A 14528-nucleotide genomic window follows, 5' to 3' on the forward strand; every position below is an offset into this window, starting at 1 on the left:
TTTGAGTGTCTTTGACATAACATTTGTGCTTGGTAATTGCTCTTGATAGCTGTGTAGTCACTGTAGTGTGTTTGTCTGTATGATGATTGGTGAACCATTTTGCATCACAGAATATGCCGCAGCGGTGCAGCCGCATGGACTCTGGGGCCTGTGATTGTATTGCCTAGACCAGTTGGTCTCCTAGTGGAAAATCCTTAAAAAATGCTCTGCCATACACATATGTGGGCGGCACAGTGGTGTAGTGGTTAGCGCTGTCGCCTCACAGCAAGAAGGTCCGGGTTCGAGCCCCGTGGCCGGCGAGGGCCTTTCTGTGCGGAGTTTGCATGTAAATTGACCGTAGGTGTGAATGTGAGTGTGAATGGTTGTCTGTGTCTATGTGTCAGCCCTGTGAGGACCTGGTGACTTGTCCAGGGTGTACCCCGCCTCTCGCCCGTAGTCAGCTGGGATAGGCTCCTGCGACCCTGTAGAACAGGATAAAGCGGCTACAGATAATGAGATGATGATACACATATGTCAAAAAATGACTTGAAATCTGTTCTTTAACTTGTCCTTCACTTAAAAACTGGTACAAGAACCAGTTTGAATCAATTTGAATTTTGGACCCCTGTGACACAAACTTTGTACCCTGATTGTAAAACAACCCATAAGTCAAAATTCTTAAAATAACACACACACACCCAACCAAAGAGGGACTAATGAACAATGGGATGCTCCACGAGCAAACTTTTGGCCATAAAGTGTGTCTTTGCTGTATATTATCATGAATAGTAATTAATTATTGATACTATTTCTCGAATATCCCCTGTCCAGTTAGTCTCCTTCGTGCTATTTCGTATCCACCACTTGAGAACAATGCAGCAGTGTTGATTACTGTTACCAGGGTGATCTTGTGGGCGGGGCTACACAATGACGTTTGAGTGAAAGGTTTGAACCAATAAACTGACAGAACGGGCCTCTGACGTCAGAGTTAAAGTGAGAGGACCGTTATTAGGGCACAGCTTGAGGTTTTACAGAGGCCGAGGTGCGTTAAATTCTGTTAATTAATGTATTAGCGGTGTCGTTTGTGTGTTATTTCTGTGCAAAGTGTGTTCTAGGAGGCTGAAGTGTTGGATTAGAGTATGAGGGAGGTGTGTTGGAGCAGCACAGGGGGATGAGACAGTGCACTTTGTGGTGAGTAATGCTGTGCTGTACATTCTTCCCACGGTTTACAGTTAGCCTGCTAGCTAAGATCTCTCTCTCTCTCTCTCTCTCTCTCTCTCTCTCTCTCTGTGTGTGTGTGTGATTGAACTGTGCATTAGCTTTCCTTTTTCTCCACAACTATCCTAGCAAAAGACTTTCAACTAATAGATAAGAGCTGTTTAATCTTCTTGCCAAAGAAATGAAGCCACATTTCTTTGCAGTTCTCCAGCTTTACACCACTCTGTAATACCAGCCCATGGTTTATTTTATCTCCTTATACACTGTTATCTGCAAGGAACCAATTAAACCCAGAGTTTAGACTTCATTCATTCCTTCATTACAGCATCAGTGGAGCTTTTACTGCAGTGCAGTTTACAGTTTGCCTGGATTTCTAGCAAAGCTTTTCTCCCCAGTGAGAAAGATCTGATGATGATGATGCAAAGCTTTTAGTCTTCTACAAGTTTGTCTGCTTGCAGTGCATTCATCTACCTGCACCTCATCCTCATCCTCATCCTCATCATCTACTGCTTCCAGGAGCTTGGGTGATGAATTGCAGTGTATCTGAGATACGTTTTCATTCGGAAGAGACTTTTAAAGCAGGCATGACATACATTTTATTATTTTACATTATTTCCAGAAAAGGTGGCACGGTGGTGTAGTGGTTAGCACTGTCGTCCCACAGCAAGAAGGTTCTACGGTAGGTTCGAGCCCAGTGCCCGGCGAGAGCCTTTCTGTATGGAGTTTGTATGTTCTCCCCGTGTCTGCGTGGGTTTCCTCCAGTTTCCCTTACAGTCCAAAGACATGCAGGTTAGGCTAATTGGTGGCTCTAAATTGACCGTAGTGTGAATGGTTGTTTGTTTCTGTGTGTCAGTCCTGCGATGACCTGGCGACTTGTCCAGGGTGTACCCCGCCTCTTGCCCATAGTCAGCTGGGATAGGCTCCAGCTTGCCTGAGACCCTGTAGAACAGGATAAGCGGCTACAGATAATGGATGGATGGATTTTATATTATTTCCAGAGAAGGGGGCACGGTGGTGTAGTGGTTAGCACTGTCGTCCTACAGCAAGAAGGTTCTAGGTTTGAGCCCAGTGCCCGGCGAGAGCCTTTCTGTATGGAGTTTGCATGTTCTCCCCGTGTCTGCGTGGGTTTCCTCCAGTTTCCCTTACAGTCCAAAGACATGCAGGTTAGGCTAATTGGTGGCTCTAAATTGACCGTAGTGTGAATGGTTGTTTGTTTCTGTGTGTCAGTCCTGTGATGACCTGGTGACTTGTCCAGGGTGTACCCCACCTCTTGCCCGTAGTCAGCTGGGATAGGCTCCAGCTTGCCCAAGACCCTGTAGAACAGGATAAGCGGCTACAGATAATGGCTGGATGGATTTTATATTATTTCCAGAGAAGGTGGCACGGTGGTGTAGTGGTTAGCACTGTCGTCCCACAGCAAGAAGGTTCTACGGTAGGTTCGAGCCCAGTGCCCGGCGAGAGCCTTTCTGTATGGAGTTTGCATGTTCTCCCCGTGTCTGCGTGGGTTTCCTCCAGTTTCCCTTACAGTCCAAAGACATGCAGGTTAGGCTAATTGGTGGCTCTAAATTGACCGTAGTGTGAATGGTTGTTTGTTTCTGTGTGTCAGTCCTGCGATGACCTGGCGACTTGTCCAGGGTGTACCCCGCCTCTTGCCCATAGTCAGCTGGGATAGGCTCCAGCTTGCCTGAGACCCTGTAGAACAGGATAAGCGGCTACAGATAATGGATGGATGGATTTTATATTATTTCCAGAGAAGGGGGCACGGTGGTGTAGTGGTTAGCACTGTCGTCCTACAGCAAGAAGGTTCTAGGTTTGAGCCCAGTGCCCGGCGAGAGCCTTTCTGTATGGAGTTTGCATGTTCTCCCCGTGTCTGCGTGGGTTTCCTCCAGTTTCCCTTACAGTCCAAAGACATGCAGGTTAGGCTAATTGGTGGCTCTAAATTGACCGTAGTGTGAATGGTTGTTTGTTTCTGTGTGTCAGTCCTGCGATGACCTGGCGACTTGTCCAGGGTGTACCCCACCTCTTGCCCGTAGTCAGCTGGGATAGGCTCCAGCTTGCCCAAGACCCTGTAGAACAGGATAAGCGGCTACAGATAATGGCTGGATGGATTTTATATTATTTCCAGAGAAGGTGGCACGGTGGTGTAGTGGTTAGCACTGTCGTCCCACAGCAAGAAGGTTCTACGGTAGGTTCGAGCCCAGTGCCCGGCGAGAGCCTTTCTGTATGGAGTTTGTATGTTCTCCCCGTGTCTGCGTGGGTTTCCTCCAGTTTCCCTTACAGTCCAAAGACATGCAGGTTAGGCTAATTGGTGGCTCTAAATTGACCGTAGTGTGAATGGTTGTTTGTTTCTGTGTGTCAGTCCTGCGATGACCTGGCGACTTGTCCAGGGTGTACCCCGCCTCTTGCCCATAGTCAGCTGGGATAGGCTCCAGCTTGCCTGAGACCCTGTAGAACAGGATAAGCGGCTACAGATAATGGATGGATGGATTTTATATTATTTCCAGAGAAGGGGGCACGGTGGTGTAGTGGTTAGCACTGTCGTCCTACAGCAAGAAGGTTCTAGGTTTGAGCCCAGTGCCCGGCGAGAGCCTTTCTGTATGGAGTTTGCATGTTCTCCCCGTGTCTGCGTGGGTTTCCTCCAGTTTCCCTTACAGTCCAAAGACATGCAGGTTAGGCTAATTGGTGGCTCTAAATTGACCGTAGTGTGAATGGTTGTTTGTTTCTGTGTGTCAGTCCTGCGATGACCTGGTGACTTGTCCAGGGTGTACCCCACCTCTTGCCCGTAGTCAGCTGGGATAGGCTCCAGCTTGCCCAAGACCCTGTAGAACAGGATAAGCGGCTACAGATAATGGCTGGATGGATTTTATATTATTTCCAGAGAAGGTGGCACGGTGGTGTAGTGGTTAGCACTGTCGTCCCACAGCAAGAAGGTTCTACGGTAGGTTCGAGCCCAGTGCCCGGCGAGAGCCTTTCTGTATGGAGTTTGCATGTTCTCCCCGTGTCTGCGTGGGTTTCCTCCAGTTTCCCTTACAGTCCAAAGACATGCAGGTTAGGCTAATTGGTGGCTCTAAATTGACCGTAGTGTGAATGGTTGTTTGTTTCTGTGTGTCAGTCCTGCGATGACCTGGCGACTTGTCCAGGGTGTACCCCGCCTCTTGCCCATAGTCAGCTGGGATAGGCTCCAGCTTGCCTGAGACCCTGTAGAACAGGATAAGCGGCTACAGATAATGGATGGATGGATTTTATATTATTTCCAGAGAAGGGGGCACGGTGGTGTAGTGGTTAGCACTGTCGTCCTACAGCAAGAAGGTTCTAGGTTTGAGCCCAGTGCCCGGCGAGAGCCTTTCTGTATGGAGTTTGCATGTTCTCCCCGTGTCTGCGTGGGTTTCCTCCAGTTTCCCTTACAGTCCAAAGACATGCAGGTTAGGCTAATTGGTGGCTCTAAATTGACCGTAGTGTGAATGGTTGTTTGTTTCTGTGTGTCAGTCCTGCGATGACCTGGCGACTTGTCCAGGGTGTACCCCACCTCTTGCCCGTAGTCAGCTGGGATAGGCTCCAGCTTGCCCAAGACCCTGTAGAACAGGATAAGCGGCTACAGATAATGGCTGGATGGATTTTATATTATTTCCAGAGAAGGTGGCACGGTGGTGTAGTGGTTAGCACTGTCGTCCCACAGCAAGAAGGTTCTACGGTAGGTTCGAGCCCAGTGCCCGGCGAGAGCCTTTCTGTATGGAGTTTGCATGTTCTCCCCGTGTCTGCGTGGGTTTCCTCCAGTTTCCCCTACAGTCCAAAGACATGCAGGTTAGGCTAATTGGTGGCTCTAAATTGACCGTAGTGTGAATGGTTGTTTGTTTCTGTGTGTCAGTCCTGCGATGACCTGGCGACTTGTCCAGGGTGTACCCCGCCTCTTGCCCATAGTCAGCTGGGATAGGCTCCAGCTTGCCCGAGACCCTGTAGAACAGGATAAGCGGCTACAGATAATGGATGGATGGATTTTATATTATTTCCAGAGAAGGTGGCACGGTGGTGTAGTGGTTAGCACTGTCGTCCCACAGCAAGAAGGTTCTAGGTTCGAGCCCAGTGCCCGATGAGAGCCTTTCTGTATGGAGTTTGCATGTTCTCCCCGTGTCTGCATGGGTTTCCTCCAGTTTCCCCTACAGTCCAAAAACATGCAGGTTAGGCTAATTGGTGGCTCTAAATTGACCGTAGTGTGAATGGTTGTTTGTGTCTATGTGTCAGCCCTGTGATGACCTGGCGACTTGTCCAGGGTGTACCCCGCCTCTCACCCATAGTCAGCTGGGATAGGCTCCAGCTTGCCCAAGACCCTGTAGAACAGGATAAGCGGCTAGAGATAATGGATAGATATTTCAGTTTTTTTTTCTAATGCATGTATGAAAATCCTATAGGATAAGTAAGACAGGCAGATTTGTGCGGCTGTGCTTTTAAAGGTGCCAACTGCAAAATCATCTGAAATTTTTTTTTTAAATGTTTATTGCGCATGGCATTTTCCTATGTCCCACAAGAACGAGCCTTGACTTGCAAGTGACGTCAAAGCAAAATAGAAACCCGGATGTCAGCCATGTTGGTGGATATACAAATGTGGGGTCAAGCGACATTCCAGACAAAACATAGCCACACGTGCACAATTCTCTTTGTTTTTCACTGCTTTAAGCGTTCTTTTAGCTATGCCATATCTTTGTGCTGTATATGGTTGTGGTCACAACAGTATTCGTGACTGTGGCACATTCCGATTTTTTAGAATTCCGTCCGTGATTCGGAAAGAGGGCGAGGAAACTCTGAGGCTTAGTCGGAGAGGAGACGAGCACAGCTGAACAACATCGGCAGGGCTGATCTAACAGAGGCTAACACCAAAACAGCTTGTGTTTGCAGTAATCATTTTATCTCAGGTGAGATTCAAAAGCTTTCTCGATAATATCATGGAAGAATTTTATTTCGTGTTACTAGAAGCTTGCTATAAAATGAGCGTTCTCTTGTCGTGGTTCACTCGGTCGTTGTTATAATTTTAACACGTGTATTACCATTTCGCTTCTAGGAGTGGCAACAAAATTATACGATAGAAACAATCCAGACTGGGCACCCACTCAGAAAATGGGCTATGTTTCGTTCAAGGTCGGACTCGATTCTTCGGCAGCTAAACCAGATAGAATGCGATATCTGGGTACTCGATGGTCAGTAGAAGCGTCTTATCTTCAGAAAAGTCTGACTTTTTTAATAATATGGATCAAAACCACACATATCTAGCTTCCTTTTGTATCGAATCTTTGTTCAATCGTTCAAATCGTGGTAATACTGAGAAAATTCAGCATTGTTTACAGACACGCTTTCAGTGGCTGCCGTCCTAGTTGCTTTGTATATCCACCATCATGGCAGACGCTCATGACGTAGCACATTTTGATCACGTGGTTGCAAGTCATCTATATCATGCGGACAAGGTGTGGTCATTTTGATGTGCTGAGGGTCACTTTTCTCTGTTTTGGGACCGTTTTCCTACCTCTTGAGGTAAACAGTACGGTCCTAGAGAAACAGCCGAACACGAGGAACTTTAACTAATTGCCATAACTATGGAACTGCGTCACACCAAGATGGCGATGCGCAGAAAACATCATGACTCTCCATCGACCTCGGAGAGTTTTGAGTCGCAGGTATGTAATCTGTGGTTGACATTTGCGAATAGACCTGTGAAACAAAAGACAAATAGATATTTTCTCTGTTACTGCTGTTATGTTCTTGTTTCTTTCTCTGTAAGATCAAAACATTAAGTGTATAACTCCATACTCACTACCGTGGAGTCGAGCTCATGCATTCTAAGGCTAAGATAGCTCATCGCTAGCTAGAATGATTTAGTTATCTGTCCAGAAAAATGACACGTCATCTAATCTTGCTCAGTCTTACAGTTGGACTCACTAGGCAGGCTTTCCTTTTCTTTTTTGCTGGGTTTTAGCTGGCGGAAGAGCCGAGTCCGCCATGTTTGCCCGTGCTGACTTGTTTTGGTTAAAAGTTGATCAAACACGCCCCATGGTGGTCATCTGATATTGTTGCTCATTTGCTTCGGCAATCTCCGGAATCGTAAAATGCGGGACACTTTTTATCTCGGCAAAACGTTTACACACAGGATACATGGTGTGTGCAGTAGAGCCCTGCACTCCCGCGGGAGTCCCGCGGGACCCGCCGCAAAGCAGTGCGGCGCGGGACAAATTTTGAAAGCTCATTGCGGGCGCGAGCGGGACCGGAAGTGCACATATGCGCGCGCGGGCGGGAGCGCACATATGCGGCGCGGGTGGGAGCGGTGATAAGCTGCAGTCCCGCTAACTAAAAACGTGCTTGAAATAAAATTTATAAATTATTAATTTATGTCTATCATATATAATTTGTGCTGGATATTTTATTTGGCATTAATAAAAACATTTTAAGATGCCTAAATTTGCAGAGAAAGTCAGATTGAGTGAGAAATGGCATCTTAAACTTGCCACTGATCCCCCTAAGGGGAAATTCTTTGATCACTCTAATGACTCGCAGTTCATACCCAGCTAGTAAGAGAACCATGAGTGAATTGATTTACTTGTTGCGTTAGTCTACAACTTTAATCAGAGAGACAGGTTACACAGTGACAGTAGGCTTGACTCAATGCTATCCCAGAAATCCTTCCTGTAATATGCAAATTTGGCTGTCCAATCAGAGGCGGCCAAATTTGCATATTACAGGAAGGATTTCTGGGATAGCATTGAGTCAAGCCTACCGTCACTGTGTAACATGTCTCTCTGACTAAAGTTGTAGACTAACGCAAGCAGTAAATCAATTCACTTCTTTTACTAGCTCTGCTTTGCAATAAAAAAATTAAAAAAACATTGGTACAAAGCAAGTCCATTCACTTTTTTATGTTGATCAGAGAATTACAATGGTTTCTCATGTGATAAAAATGTGCGATTTGCGATTAAATATTTTAATCGTTTGACAGCACTAATTATTATTATTAGAGATACTACATGCTGAATTCAGAAATAAGGTAAACAATAACAAACGTGAGCTGTAGATATTTATGCTCAAATCCACTCAAAGTAGGGGGCGGGGCACCATCACGCTGTGTCAAGACAAGAACTTTCCTGAAAAATAACGCGAACGTCTGCATCATGCGGGATTTGTGGGCGGGAGTGGGACTGAAAATCATAATTTTTTTGTGGGCGCGGGCGGGAGCGGGACTGAAAATCATAATTCTTTGCGGGCGGGAGTGGGACTGCACAATGCGGGCGCGGGCGGGAGCGGGACTGAAAAATCCGACCCGCGCAGACCTCTAGTGTGCAGCAGCGAAACATCTTGAAATTCCAATAGCAATAGAAATGGAACATTTTGCCCAGAATTCAACTTTGCAGTCAGAACCTTTAATTATTAAATATATAATTAGCTTTACTCTGATTGGCTGACATCTTTTCAACTACAGTTGTGTCTCTGGAGCTTCGGTAGTAATGAACAGTGAACATTCGACGGTTCGGCTGTCGAGTGGGGGTTGGGGTAAGAGTGGGGGTGGGGGTTACCGAGCATGACTTGGGAAGGACTCAGTCAGACGTTTCTCTGTTCTCTGCTGAGATAGTATACAAGGTATGGTCAGAAAGTTCTGAGACTGTTCCTGTCATGAACAAATGGAAAAATCGCAAATGCGCTGTGCATGTTGCCGCTAAAACACGTGTAACACAGGTCCCAATGTTGACAGCGGGACTTCATGCAGCAGACCAACTCATGAATGTTACACGCATGACCGTGTCATGCTCCATTCATTCACAGCAGGAACAGTCTCTGAATTTTTTGATCACATCTTGTACAGGCTATTTCCACTTTTTATTCCCTCAGCATATAATGCAGGGGGATATCGCTATCGTTCTGTCCGTCTGTCTGTTCATCTGTAAACATTTTAGTTTCCGGAGCATAACTCAAAAACTATGAGGATTTTTTTTTTCACGAAACCTGACAGTTATGTTAAGTGACTAGAGGAGTTGTGCCTTTTGACGTTTTGGGATTTCTGTGATTTTTATTTTTCCATACTTCCATGGCAACCAATTCAATTCAGGAAAATTTGGAGTGGGGTTTCATGTGGGGGCCAAAGGGATATCTCATCTCCTAATGACTCTTGGTTTTGTTTTGTTTTTCACTGCAATTAAATAGAGTACAAGAATGTGCTGGCAAAATGTATTTTGCCGTTTGCCTTTCTTGATGGCCGACATTTTAGAAAAAATCTCCAAATCCTAAAATTGAAAACCAAATACATACCCAACGAACAAATATCCAAATAGTCACATATTCAGGTCCAGCCCGACTTTAAGCAAGAACTCCACACTCTCGCTGCAACACATGTTGGATTGTAGCTAACTCTGAGAGGTGAGCAATGGCTTCTGGTCAAGATTACAGCCTTACAAGTGTAAACCCGAGTCAGAAGAGGAAAATGAAGGAGCGGACACTGAACCAGTGGCTTCATCTTCTTGATTCGGATTGCTGTGGGCAGTCATATGTTAATAAAGCGTGGTACCATAAAAAATGAGAGGAGATTCTATCTAAGGTGCATGCACTTTTTAACTGGCCTGTTCTCTCTGCTATGGCCATTACAGCCTTGAAAGGTAATGGTCCACTTTGAAAGACCCAGTACATCCCCAAGTCAAATGGATAGATCTTATTTCAAAACAACTAAAAAATAAAGTTTTCCACGGCATGTCCCCTTTAACCAAAGTGCCTTACAAATGAGGTAAAATGTAATCCATATATAGAGTGTCAAAAGTTAAAGGCTTTGCAGTGGCTCACTGGCAGTCCTGGGATTTGAACTCAGCCTTTTGACTATTAGTATCAGTGTATGTGCAGTGGTGCTTGAAAGTTTGTGAACCCTTTAGAATTTCCTATATTTCTGCATAAATATGACCTAAAACAATATCAGATTTTCACACAAGTCCTAAAAGTAGATAAAGAGAACCCAGTTAAACAAATGAGACAAAAATATTATACTTGGTCATTTATTTATTGAGGAAAATGATCCAATATTACGTATCTGTGAGTGGTAAAAGTATGTGAACCTCTAGGATTAGCAGTTACGGTAATTTGAAGGTGAAATTAGAGTCAGGTGTTTTCAATCAATGGGATGACAATCAGGTGTGAGTGGGCACCCTGTTTTATTTAAAGAACAGGGATCTATCAAAGTCTGATCTTCACAACACATGTTTGTGGAAGTGTATCATGGCACGAACAAAGGAGATTTCTGAGGACCTCAGAAAAAGCATTGTTGATGCTCATCAGGCTGGAAAAGGTTACAAAACCATCTCTAAAGAGTTTAGACTCCACCAATCCACAGTCAGACAGATTGTGTACAAATGGAGGAAATTCAAGACCATTGTTACCCTCCCCAGGAGTGGTCGACCAACAAAGATCACTCCAAGAGCAAAGTGTGTAATAGTCGGCCAGGTCACAAAGGACCCCAGGGTAACTTCTAAGCAACTGAAGGCCTCTCTCACATTGGCTAATGTTAATGTTCGTGAGTCCACCATCAGGAGAACACTGAACAACAATGGTGTGCATGGCAGGGTTGCAAGGAGAAAGCCACTGCTCTCCAAAAAGAACATTGCTGCTCGTCTGCAGTTTGCTAAAGATCACGTGGACAAGCCAGAAGGCTACTGGAAAAATGTTTTATGGCTGGATGAGACCAAAATAGAACTTTTTGGTTTAAATGAGAAGCATTATGTTTGGAGAAAGGAAAACACTGCATTCCAGCATAAGAACCTTATTCCATCTGTGAAACATGGTGGTGGTAGTATCATGGTTTGGTCCTGTTTTGCTGCATCTGGGCCAGGATGGCTTGCCATCATTGATGGAACAATGAATTCTGAATTATACCAGCGAATTCTAAAGGAAAATGTCAGGACATCTGTCCATGAACTGAATCTCAAGAGAAGGTGGGTCATGCAGCAAGACAACGACCCTAAGCACACAAGTCGTTCAACCAAAGAATGACTAAAGAAGAATAAAGTTAATGTTTTGGAATGGCCAAGTCAAAGTCCTGACCTTAGTCCAATCGAAATGTTGTGGAAGGACCTGAAGCGAGCAGTTCATGTGAGGAAACCCACCAACATCCCAGAGTTGAAGCTGTTCTGTACGGAGGAATGGGCTAAAATTCCTCCAAGCCGGTGTGCAGGACTGATCAACAGTTACCGGAAACGTTTAGTTGCAGTTATTGCTGCACAAGGGGGTCACACCAGATACTGATATCTGATATATTAGATAGTAACATGTTTCTAATCTGTTTATCATCAGGTGTCGATTAAGTGGAGTGTACAGCATACATGTTATGTTGAATTAGTTGCTGCTATAGAAATAAAAATATATTAGAAAGAATGCATTCATATAATCATGCGACTCTTAATTATGGTCAAAGGTGCTGTAATAGAAAGTTAATCAACACCTTCAGGAATTCAACAGCGCTGTAGTATTAGGGTAGTATCTCACTGGGCTGCGACAGCCTGCGACTAGTTGGAGACACAACAATTGCGATAAAATATGTGAATTAGCGACAATTTTCACTTGGAATCACACTGAATTGATATTCGCATATTTTATCGCAATTGTTGCGTCTCCAACTAGTTGCAGGCTGTCGCAGCCCACTGAGATACACTCGCACTTCCTGTCTCACGGAAACTGACTTGAGAAGGTTTCGTGACGGCTTTGCGACACCAGCGACGCATTTGCAGCTATTTTGAGAGAAATTTTGTCGCATGAATTTTTTGAACATGTTCAAAATTTCAGCGACAAAGGAGCGACACTTTGCGACTCATGCAAGGAATGTTTCAAGACACTTCTGAAACTCTCTCATGAATGACGTTCGCAATACTGGCTTTACTGTCTACACTCACCGGTCACTTTTTTAGGCACACCCATCCACCTGCTGTTTTATGCCGTTATCTCATCAGTCAATCCCTTGACAGCAGCACAATGCATAGAACCATGCAGATACAAATCAAGAGCTTCAGTTAATGATCGCTTCAAACATCAGAATAGGAAAAATTGTGATCTCAAAGTGTGACTTTCACTGTAGCATGAGTGTTGGCTTGAGCCAGATGGACTGGTTTGAGTATTTCAGAAACTGCTGATCTCCTGGGGTTTTCACACACAACAGTCTCTAGAGTTTATAGAGAATGGTGCAAAAAACAAAAAACACTGAGTGAGTGAGCGAGTGACAGTTCTGTGTGTGGAAACAAACGCCTTGTTGATAAGAGAGGTCAGAGGAAAATGGCCAGATTGGTTCGAGCTGCCAGGAAGTATATAGTAACTCATAGCAACTCTTTACAACCGTGGTGAGCAGAAAAGCATCTCAGCATGCAACTGCAGATCACACTGGGTTCCAGTCCTGCAGCCAAGAACAGGAATCTTAGAATCAAGAACAAGTTCCTATTAAAGTGGCCGGTGAGTGTATAATTGGGTTATCTCTAAGAATATAGAATGTGAAATGAATGTTATTTCAAATAATGTAGAGTCTTGTTGATATTCAACTGTAAAAACCATTAGGTGATGATGATAATAATACAATATCTGATAATACAACATTTTGCTCCTATTTTTATACTAAAATAACATGGAGGAAAAGTGGCGCTCAGGGCTGTTGTTCATTCTGAAGGTCGAAGTCCAATAACTAAAGACTGTTGTTGCATCAGTGCATCAGCAATACATCACAGAGCTGGCCAAATCCAGTTTTTCCATTTTTAATACAATACCAGTCATCAGAGTCCTGCATTTTGTTTGATGATGGACTGCATGTTCATCAAATATTGACCTGCTCCTTACAAAGTTATTTAGTAACAGCCCTCTGCGGCCAAGTCACGCTAAAATGTCACACATGTAATAACAAAGTCGTGTCATGTTGTTCATGTTCATGATCATTGCTGTGTCCACTAAAATCTAAATAATGTTCCATGACATGAACTACTTGAGTGAATTGGAACATAAACTACTATCAAATCTAATACTGATCCAGGATTTCAGGCTGGTATCAACCCCAGATCAGAAAGTTAGCATCCCCTGGTATTTCATACACTCATAATTTGCAATAAAGCTAATCACACACGTCAGCATGTTTCTATCTCAAGCAGACTAGCTTCTTTGCATAATCAGGTGAGTGTGAAGTTCAGTGGCAGATCTGTGGGGGGTAAGGGTTTGATGAATGATCTTCCATGTTGGTTATACAGTATGTGTTTTGGCCTGGAAAAACCATCCATCCATCCATCCATTATCTATAGCGTTCATCTGTCAGGGTTGCGGGGGAAGCTGGAACCAATCCCAGCTGACTTTGGGGGTACACATTGGCCAATTTTTCACAGGGCTAACACAGAGACAAACAGCCTTTTGATGTTTAATGATGCGATTGTAATCATGATTTGGAACAAAATCAGTATCCAGGAAAGGCCTAGTCTTTGAGGAGCAAAATGGGTCGAGGCTCTCCAGTTTGTCAACAAATGCATGAGAAAATTATTGAAGTGTTAAAAACGATGTTCCTCAAAGAAAGATGCAAAGGGATTTGGATATTTCACCTTCTACAGTGCTTAAAATCTTTAAACAATTCAAGGAATATGGAGGAATTTCAGTGCGTAAATTGCAAGGGCGCAAGCCTAAGTTGAACAGTCTGCGATCCCTTAGATGGCACTGGATCAACCATCTATAACTGATATAACCACATGGGCTTGGGATTACTTTGGCAAACCTTTGTCAAGCACGACAGTACAGAGTTACATCCACAAATACCAGTTAAAATTTTACTGTGCAGAAAGGAAGCCTTATGTTAACTGTGTCCAGAAGTGCTGTTGATGTCTCTGGGCTCTGAGGCATCTGGGATGGACCATCACACAGTGGAAACGTGTATTGTGGTCCGACAAATCAGTATTCCAGGTCTTTTTTGTAAGAAATGGACGCCACGTGCTCTGGACCAAAGACAAAAAGGACCATCCAGACTGTTACCAGCAACAAGTCCATACATCTTCTTCAGTTACAGTTGCAGCAGATATATTAGTTCAGATATAAATATATGAAGAACAGTCAACACTAAGCTGTAAATCTCTGCCACCACATGCCAATCTGTACCGTAGCTCTGCTCTTGGTGCTGAACTCATCTGTGAGTTAAGAATCTTCGCTAAGTGTTTAGCATGCCTCTGGTTTAGACTGCTGTTTAGCCTGGATGAATGGATGGTGGTTATATGGGCACCAGTAATGACAAAAGAACGGGTCCTGTTTTCTTTGTAGAAAGAATGTGGGTGGGGGGGGGTGAGTACACCACCCACCTACCCATAAAAAGCCTC

General features: G+C 44.4%; 1 protein-coding gene across 3 annotated transcripts in view; it reads left to right on the forward strand.

Moving 5' to 3' along the window:
- Positions 1-1002: 1002 nt before the first annotated feature.
- Positions 1003-14528, forward strand: part of usp2a (ubiquitin specific peptidase 2a) — an 89564-nt gene continuing 76038 nt past the window's right edge. Inside the window, exons 1-2 of one of the 3 annotated variants that reach the window (XM_060943888.1) lie at positions 1034-1170; positions 5957-6104. The gene's annotated coding sequence lies outside the window, so the exon portion shown is untranslated. The other 2 variants (XM_060943892.1, XM_060943891.1) reach the window with 2 other exon arrangements.

Source organism: Neoarius graeffei, chromosome 17 (genome assembly GCF_027579695.1).
Source record: "Neoarius graeffei isolate fNeoGra1 chromosome 17, fNeoGra1.pri, whole genome shotgun sequence".
Classification (NCBI taxonomy): Eukaryota; Metazoa; Chordata; class Actinopteri; order Siluriformes; family Ariidae; genus Neoarius; species Neoarius graeffei.